Raw genomic sequence first — 6,432 nt, 5'->3', positions numbered from 1 at the left:
AGGGGCGGTCAACATTGTTGGTGGCCTCAAGCAAAATTTAATGAGAGGCCTTAATTTTTTTTTTTTTTATAAAAAAAATTATATATTTTTATTTGAAGTACATTTTTCTAATTTTTGTAGATGCAAAATTATTAATAATTTTCTTATAATCGAGTTATCCTAATAATTCTTTTCTCAACATGATAATACTGCTAATAATCCAGTTAGCTTCTCGTGAGACGTTGTTGATCCTATACAAGATTTTATCACTTTTAATTTGGAAAAACTTCTTTCTCCGATGCAATTGTTATAGTATATTTTATTTTATAAGGAGTATAAACTTTGAAAAAAAAATCTTTGTGTCGAGGCTTGTTCCTCCATTGCTCGTTTGCTCGTTTGGAATGTCAAGTTCGGATGTCGAGGCTTGTTCCTCCATTGCCTTTGTGTATTTGGGGTTCGGTAGTCCAACTTCGACCGGTAATAGGGCTTCGGCTCCGTAGAATATTGAATAGGGAGTTTCGCCTGTTGTGTGTGTCATTGTTTGAAATTCCCATAAGAGTTTGGGCAACTCATCAGCCCATATGCCTTTGACTTGGTCGAGCCGTTTCTTCTGTATAACCTGATTTTTGGCCACTAGTATCCAGCTCCAATGACTTTATTGGCTACACTTTTACATCCATAATTGTTTTCATACTGTCCGTCGTTGATTTCTATCACGATCCGAAATCTTACCAAAGGTCGTGATGGTGCCTGTCAGCTTGCTTGGCTCAACAACATCAACAATGTTGACTTATTAAGCCATTAACTAATTAAAGATAAAAAAAAGAGAGCAGAATAAGTCATAACTCAAACATCAATATGCATAATTTTCAGATCGGGCCTACGTGACCACAACTGGCTAACAAACTCTTCCCAAAACTCGGGTATCACAATTTGTCACAATTTCCCATGAATCTTCCAATATGTTCCACGGGTATGCCAGTGTTTTTTGCAATGATTGCACCATGGCTTTTTCCTTTTATCATCTTTCATTTTTCACTGTTGCAAGTGCTGAAGCATCTACAACAGGTTTTAGTTCAAGGTTCAAATCAGGTTTTAACATAACTTTCCTCCTAGTTTCCTCTCTCCTAATTTCGGAAAAGGTTTCACGAAGTGAAGGCAGAGGGTTTTCTCCTAGGATTCGTGACCTAACCTCATCAAACTCCCGATTTAATCCTGCTAAAAAAAGGTAAACTCTTTCATTTTCTTCCCCTTTTCTTGCTTTCACACTATCGGCAGGGCACTCCCATTCATCATTGTAACACTGATCTAACTCCTGCCATAGAGACACCATTTCATTATAAAAAGCAATTACTTCCCTCTCACCCTGCTTAGCTTGCCAAAGTTTAATTTTTAACTCAAATATCTGAGAAGTGTTTTCTATATCAGAATATGTCTCCCTAACGGCTTCCCACACATCCCTAGCAGTGGGTAGAAAAAGATAAGATTTACCTATGACTGGGTCCATGGAATTTATTAGCCAGGCAATCACGAGTGAGTTCTGTGATCTCCAGGCATTCATCTTTGGGTCTCCGACTTCAGGCTTTTTCGTCTCTCCAGTCAGATGTCCCAGTTTTCCACGGCTTTACGGACTGTGCCCATTCCAGATAGTTCTTCCCGTTTAATTGATGAGAAGTTAGTTGGAAGGACATGTGAGAGGAATCGCCTCCTTGTGTCACCATTTTTTCTGTCGGAGCTTCAAGAGAAGGACTTTCGGCTTCTGTTTATGTTGCAGAGCGGCGCTCTCCGTGAAAGGCTGTTTTGGCCATAAGGTATTAGGAAAAAAAGTCCCACTCTGATACCATGAAACTTTGGACACAGAAAAGGCATACTTTATTCATAGAATTGTACAGTATTTATAGGACAATAGGTACAATCAAAGCAGCTAATCAATCCCTAATTCTTAGGAGATCCTTCAATCAAGGGATTACATCTAAACTAGTTTCCTAGAATAAATTCTAACAAATTTTCCTAAATATCTACTGTATCATATTTACAGAAGCAAATTATAATCAAATCTGCCAGCACATTCAAGGAGCAGATTATAAATTGTATTCGATTTAGGACTTTATAAGCAACTAAAATTTTGATTATTAAATTTTTTCTAATTTGAATTAAGTAAGAAATAATAATATTAAGGAATTTGAAATAGATATTATTTTGGAGAAGTAAGAGTATTACTTGTCTTTTGTTTATATATCTTCACGGCAATTTTCATGAAAATATGCTCACATTCATTCTTCCTATTGGGGAACCTATAGTTCTAGCAAGGTGTTTCTATATACTATTACTACGAAAAGCAAGAGGTTTTGTACCTAATTAAATATTTATTCTAATTATTAAATATAGTTTTTTTTAAAAAGCATTTTTTTTTCCGGTTAGTTGATTTTATTTGTGTTTTCTGTAATGAACTTAAGAATATATAACTTTTCTGTGATGACACCACTACTAGAAATTTGTGCTATGGCAATGCTTTTTATTGCAACGGAACAGTAACTGCTGCTATAGATGGTGTATTGCAACGGTTTTAACCGTTACAAATAGTTATTGAAACTACCGGAGCACTTTAGCAACCGAACCGTTGCAATAGTCTAAAAATCGTTCCGATAAGGTATATATGTCAACAATTTGTATAACCGTGGCAATAAATATATCTATGATAACAGTTGGAGAAATATTTTTTTGATATCACCACGGTCAATAATTCCGTCCTTATTTTCACCCAAATTTTCTATACCCGCTCAAATTGAAGGGGCCCACAATCTGATTTTTAATTTTTTGTTTTTATATTTAATAAAAAACTAAATACGTAAACCCCTAATTTTAGTACAAGCCACACTCACAAAATTAAGATCTATGTCCTTAAACATTGTCTTCGTTCTTCTGGAAATTAGTGGGAGACGATCGACCGATCATCCATCATCGGCCACACTGACAACATCGTGCTAATCCTTTAGGGTTTCTCCAAATCAAAAAATCGGTAAACATACGCTTATTGCAAGTTTTCTCACTCTTGTGGGTGTTGATTTTGGGCCTCATTCATGAATTAATCAATTGAGTATGAATCTTGAAAGTGGATCTCAATTTGAGTATATGCTCATGGTCGAAGGCGCCTAATATTTGCAACCTTTCTAATTTGTTTCTTATAAGTTTATCCATGTGGGTTTTTGTTTCTGTATTTATTTGATGGTTAATTTGTGTTTGCTTTTTCTTCGTTGTTGGATGGTGAGAGTGAATAAAGTTGACTTTTTTCTTATGGCGTAGTTTTTTTTTATTTAAATTTCTGTATTTCTCGTAAGCTTCCTTCATGTGGGATTTTGGTTTTGTATTTGTTTGATGGTTAATTTTATATTTTTTTTGTTTGAAGTTAATGAAAAAATGGTACTTTGCAGTTCTGAATTATGATTATCTGAAGTATTCATGTGGGTTTGCATTTTAGTATATCTATTTTCTCTTGGTTTCTTTTAAGTCAACGGAAAAAAAAGGTTCTTTTCATCTTGTTGTTTCCTTTCTCATGTATGTTTGCATTTTAGTATATCTATTGATGGGTAATTCTGATTTTTGAGAATTTGAAGTACATATTGTTTGGGCTTTATATAACCAAGAACTGAACTGTATGTTAGTAAATTTATACAGTATTCTCATTTGCTCTGTCGTAGCTTTTGAGAACATGGATGAAGAAAGTCAAACTTTTTTCTTTATACTTTTTAAGTAAATTTATTTTCTTTTATTAGGTTATATAAACATAAATTACATTACTTTGTCTTTAAGGAAGCTAAAATGGAGTGAGGTAACGGGGTGTAGATAAATTCTAATCTTCTAGAATCGTCTCTTACTAGGGATAATTTCTAGACCTTCCGGTACTATTGCTCCATAACACTAGCTCTCTATTTTTAATTAATGTTATTTAGATTAGTTGAGTATTATCAATTGTAGTGGTGTAGTTAGTTATGTCATGTTGTTGATTAGTTAGTTGTTAGACTTAGGAAGTTATTAGTTGAGTTAGTTACATGAGTATTTTTGTAATTAGCATTTTTAGTCTTTTATTATCACGTGTATTTAACTCTACTGAATAGAAGGTGAAGATCTTTTTTCCCAATTTCATTTTGTCCACAAGGTTCTCTCATGAGAGCTCAAGCTCAACCTCTTTCAGTGGAGGTCTATGTTGACATCCAATTTTTCTCTATATATTTTTAAATATGCATAAATACCTTTTAAAGAGCATATATATATATATATATATATATATATATATATATATATATATATATATATATANTTAATTTCCATACTTATACAAAAATGTGGTTAATATATTTTTTTATGCATTTTTACAATTGCATTTGGTATTTTTAAGCTAAATTGCGTATAATTGCAATGTTAGCCCATTTAGTGTATAATTACATTTTATGTGCATAAAATTGGTCCCTATATTTTTAAAATGACAATTATATATTTTAAATTATTTTTGCACATTAAATTATTCTCCATAAAATACTTATTATGTATTATAAATTAAAATAGGGAAAATTATCTATTGAAATTATAAAAATATTTGGCTTTCAATTTTAACCAAATTAAACCCAATACCCCAGCCCAATTTCAGATTAAAATACCCGACCCAAGCCCGAATTACACTTACCCAACCCAAGACCCATCAGATCCTGGCCGTTGATCTAAAAGATCAACGACCCTCGTTCATTCTTTCCTTTTTAATTCTAAACGACCCCCTAACCCTAATCACTTTTCCACACCCGCTGCCTTCAGATGCTCTCGTCTCTTCTCTTCTCTCAACCTAACCCTAACCCCTCTTCCGCCGCCTCCCTCTCTGGTCATCTCCGGTGACCACCTTTCAAGCCCAAGCCTCTAATGGTTCCTCCGTCGCCTTGATCATCATCCTTGAGGCCTTCAAGGGCCCTGGCCATGCCGACTTGTATCTAGGGTTTCTGTTTTGGTTGTTCATGGCTTCTCCGGTGTGATTTTGAGCAGAATCACGCTACATTTGTTACGATCTTTGAAGGTTATAGTAGGTTCTTCCGTTTCTATTTTGGGTTTCCTTTGAAACCCTAACTTTCGTTTGTATCTCTCAGATCTGTGCTCTTTTTAACGATTTAAGTCTGTTTCTTTCTATGTTTTACACTATTCTCAAACTTCTTTTGAATAATCATCAACTTTAAGCCATTTTTACTTTCTTTAAAGTTAGGGTTTCTCAGAGTTTCTTCTACACTTGTTTAAACTGATTTTCCTTTATGTTTAAACCTCTTTCCTTGCATATCTTGACTCATTCTATGTTCTTACTGCTTTTTAACTCGCCTATGTTATAATAATAATTATTTTTAGATCTTCTTTGTTTTGGTTCTGTGTGTTAGCATGACTACTCGATTCTTGTTAAGTTCTGTGGTTACCATGCTTCAAATGGGTTTACTGAGTCTTTAGCCTACTTATATCACCTATATGTGATTTTATTCATCTTGATTGTTCATCTCTTGCCTCTATCTGTCGATATTGCTGACCTTGCATGTTTTCTACGCCTGTTTGATCTTCTCTATTTATATGTTGAAGTATAGAATGATGACCCCCTCTTGATTGATTCTGATTTCCTTAATTGATGGTTTGATTCAAAGACTTTCTTTTAAAACCCTAAAATTCTACCTCGTTTGTTTAAATTGACTGATTCCCCTACCTTATTTGCTGTGGTACTTTATTTTTACTGAATCATTTCTTTAATTGGAGTTTTTTGAACTTAGTCTTAATTGACTGCCCCATGCTTACTGAACTTTGATTCATTCGTTATCAGTCATATATTGATTTCTTCCCTTATTTACCACTTGTTCTTACTGTTTGAATTAATTCCCTTAACTTAAGGGGAGTACTTGCCTTGATTTACTAAACTGATTGATTATGAGTTCCTTAATTACCATGCTACTATTCACCTTATTTACTACCCATTTTCAAATTATAAGTATTCTAGTCTTTCATTAACACACAGACACGGACACTTAGGTTCAAAACTATTTCTCACACTAAAAAAAATCTCTACTCTCTCTTGTGCAATTTGCTACTATCTAAGTTAGCCGGCTGCAAGCCAAGGCTAACCATTGTGCTATCTTGTTCTTTTCATTCTGCTTACTCTCCTCTTCACTGGTATGTCCTAGTTTCAATTAAAAGTTCCAACAACAACATGATCTCTTATTGTTTCAGTTCTTCTTGTTTCTGGTTTGCTTCTATTTGTGGTTCTGTTGTGAAACTTGTAGTTAAGAGTACATTATCAGCATGTTATTATGTCTTCCCCTTCCTCTAGGCTAGCATATTCCCCTTTATGTGTGTTTCTGAGCTTGTCTTACCAATTGTCTCTTACTTGTTGTGTACTCTTAACTACAAGTCCTATATCCCATGAATCCCCAAATCCCTATC

This window comes from Nicotiana attenuata, unplaced genomic scaffold (assembly GCF_001879085.1).
Source record: "Nicotiana attenuata strain UT unplaced genomic scaffold, NIATTr2, whole genome shotgun sequence".
Taxonomy (NCBI): domain Eukaryota; kingdom Viridiplantae; phylum Streptophyta; class Magnoliopsida; order Solanales; family Solanaceae; genus Nicotiana; species Nicotiana attenuata.
The sequence above is the reverse complement of the archived record's forward strand: the minus strand, read 5'-3'. Positions refer to the sequence as shown.